Genomic DNA, 3,681 nt, shown 5'->3' with positions numbered 1-3,681 from the left:
CCCCAGCTCCCTTACGCGGCTTTCTGTCCGCCCATCATTTTGTCCATCTTCCCTATTTAGATCGCAAGGTATTTTCATGCCAAGGTACTGATTTCTAACGGCCCGACGCAAAAGAGGCCTTTGGAGCTATTGTAATAAATAACGAGGAGAATAATTATGAGTAAAGTGAGAAGAATTTGGGCCACATTCAAGGGAGCAGACAAATCCACGTCGCATTGTTTGAACAGCCTCACCTCCCAGACTAGCGCACTCGTGAACAAATAGTAGGCATAAAATAAATTACCAACTCCTCCCCCCAAAGCACACACCTTGATTTTTTTTTTTTTTCCCTTTAAAATAAAACAAACCGCATGAACGATCGCAAATATTTATCCCCGCTGTCCCTGTCTCCGAGCGGGTTGGGTTCAGTGAACAGATCTGATATCACGCGGAATTACCTTGGATAATTTAAGGTTTGATGTACCTTGTGAAACATCTGCCCCGAGGCTGCTCCTACGAGCAGCCTCAGCCAGGCCGGCCTGAGGATCATCATCAGAAACTCATCCTGAGAGCAGGCCTACAGCCTTCCAGGTCTTTAAAAAAAAAAAAAAAAAAAAGTTTATGGAAAATGCTCCTGTTGTTAAGATTTCGATGCTGCACTGTAAGAAAGGGAGGATGAACTTCACCATCCGGCTGCACTCACAATTCAAAATCGTTGCAAAGCAAATCCTACAGCTAAAAGCACATCAATGAATTTTTTTTTTTTTTTAAATTGTGGCACTTACAGTGCCTGAAATTGTACATTTTCGTGTCCTCTTACACAGCACCCAAACCCGAACTCTTATTTTGCATCCATCTGCCCGGCAGATACAACGCTGAGCAATTCCCACAACCGCTCTTTTGCAAATAACACAATTTGTTATAATTTGCGGAGTGGAAGTTCTGCAAAATACGTGGGGCTTTAAGGAGGAACTGGATGAACAAGCCGCAGGCCCCAAATTTTCTACTTTTTTTTTTCCCCCAGCTACTAGAAGGGAATCACCTTTCTCTGCAAAAATGCTCCTCGCTTAATGAGTGGGTTGGGGTTTTTTTTGCACCAGGGACAGCCTGTTAGAAAACTGTAACTGTAAGAAACACAGATTATTTCTAGAGTTGCCTATTTTAAAATCATTTATATAAATGTCTGTAAGTAGTTTCAGAAACTAACAACGTATCTACCTCATTCAGAGGTCCTTCTAATCTTTTTATATAAAAGTGAAACGCATTTTTAATGGCTTCTTTTGCTTATTTTTACACATCGGATAGCTTGATACCGGACACTGTTTCGGCCGGGCAACTCAGAAAAAGGACGACAGTTCAACTAGTACAAATTTTTCCTCACGTTTCCTCCATGAAGAAGGAAACAACTTCACCCGCTGATTTAAAATTCTTCACCGGGATAGGAATCATTTTGCTTCGCCGATTAATCACCGTTTTGACGGGAAAGAAGAGTTCTAGCCGAATTTTGCCCGTTACCGGTCCCTCTGTGAAGTTCTCGTTGCGTTTTCCCGACTCGAACAACCGCGACGAGAAAAAAAATAACCAAATTTAAACTCTTCGCCCCCTGGAACCTTCAGGAAAGATGGCAAACGGGGAAATATTTTAACATAAAAAGGGCAGCAAACGAACCCCGCGGTTAAACGGGGGGCTGCGGAGGTTACAGAGCGCGCAGCTCCCGCGGGAGGGCGCGGAGCCTCCGCGGGGCTCAGGGCACTGCTAAGGGCTGGCAGACCCCAGTCTCAGTTTGCTCCCGCAAACCCCGCACCCCGCCCTGAAGATTAATTAGATTAATTAATGAACGTTTTGGTTGTTTTTTTGTTTTTGTTTTTGTTTTTGTTTTTTTTTACCAAAACTCTCGATGCATTTTAAACCCAAACACTTCTTTGCTTTTTCAACACCAACTTTTTTTAAAAAAAAAAATCTATTACACTTTGATATTTGTTTTTTAGATTTTTCCCCGGGGGTACCGGGCTCGACGCCTCCCCAACCCCCCCACCCCGGCCCCGGGAAAGAGGGGGTGACCCTCACGCCGTTGCGGGAAGCCCATCCCCGCAGCCTCTGGCCTTCCCGCGGCTGCAGGGTGTCCGAGCGGGGGAATTAGCCCCAGCAATCTCCGACTCGCTCACTTCTCATGACACTTAATATTCAGGAAATCCACAAAGTGGTACGGAGAGAGTGGAAAACGTGACATCACGGGCTAATTGGGAAGGAGCATTAGGGCTGAGGGAATAGCTCAGTCCTGAGTAATACGTTATGTTTAATGGCTGACTAAAGCTTCATCAGCATTTAAACACGTATCCCTCTAAAAATGATTTTCGGCATCCACCTGGCCTCATCAGACAGTTTGACTACTTAATTATCCCTGAAAGCCACGTTTAGAGGATGCAATTAGGTTTGAGTGAGGGCTGCAGCCCCTTTATTTCCCTGTCATATGAGGGGCATCACCAACAGCTCTCACGAACTAGGTGTCCCCCCGTGTCTTCCAGAGCTTTACAACCATGAGGAAACCATCCTCTACAACTGCTATCGTCTCAATATTTAATTTATAGCCGATCGAACAGCCCACAAGACCAGAAGCTCCCCACACGTGCAATCTCCCTCCCCACTGCCCACACTGGGGACAACACGCACCCGAGGGTCACACACCTCCTCTGTCATGGGCGACCACTTACCCACCCATGCGACTGCAGCACCTTTCCCTGGCATCCTTTTATTTTGCAGAACACCAAAGAGCACAGAGAGAGTTAAGACACTCACTGCAAAAGCCCCTCTCTCTTTTTTTTTTTTTTTATATATAGGATTTAAAAATTGTCTTTATTTATTAGTTTTTTTTTTTTTTCCCTAGTTGACAGGCAAGGGGTGCGATGTGATTAGGTTTCTCCTGTATTTCTAGATTTCGCAGGATTTCTCCTGACAGCCTCTCCTCTGTGAACCAATTCCTCGTTATGAAGAGCTCTGTATCTTCAGAGGCTCCTCCACTGGCACTGCCAGAAACGCGGTGCCTGCAGCCCCTCAAAGCCGTGTCCCAGCTAACACATGAGTGCAATTAGGCTTTCCCTTGTTGATAGCATAAATAACCACCTTTCTCCACCCACAGCTGCTATCAAAAAGCGATGGTGAGATGGTGTGCACAGGCCTGGGGCTCCAGCCAGTGGTGGGGATTGTGGTCGGCATAAATCCCCCCCAGTCCAGGGTTTTTCATCAAAACTGATCTTGCGCCGTCACGGGTACAACCAGAGTTATGGATGTGCCTGTGAAACTGCAGGGAACAAACGTGGTTTGCAAGTAACAGTGAGGAGAGACATAAAAGGGCAATTTAAACACAGATTCAGTAAATAGTGACACTCAATCTGAACCAGCACCTGTGGCAGCACCATCCATTTCTAGACGCTAAACGAGTTTCAGGCTGAAAGCAGCAAACTCTCCTTGTCCCTCTCGCATTAGTTTAAAATCAAGCAACTCCTGCATCTGTTGCAAAATTAAGGATGCCCTTAATGATATCACGTTAGCCCCTGCGCTGTAAACACCTCAATGTGTGCTTAGGTTAGTCACTGTGTGCACAGTCAACTGACTGTTTATAGTTCATAAAATTAAGTTAATGACTACATCTGTGCAGAGCTGGGGCCTTCAGTTTTTAAAAGTGAAGTGAAGAAATAGAATAAA

This window comes from Calidris pugnax, unplaced genomic scaffold, assembly GCF_001431845.1.
Source record: "Calidris pugnax isolate Ruff unplaced genomic scaffold, ASM143184v1 scaffold203, whole genome shotgun sequence".
In the NCBI taxonomy this organism is placed as follows: domain Eukaryota; kingdom Metazoa; phylum Chordata; class Aves; order Charadriiformes; family Scolopacidae; genus Calidris; species Calidris pugnax.
This window is presented reverse-complemented; position numbering follows the sequence as displayed.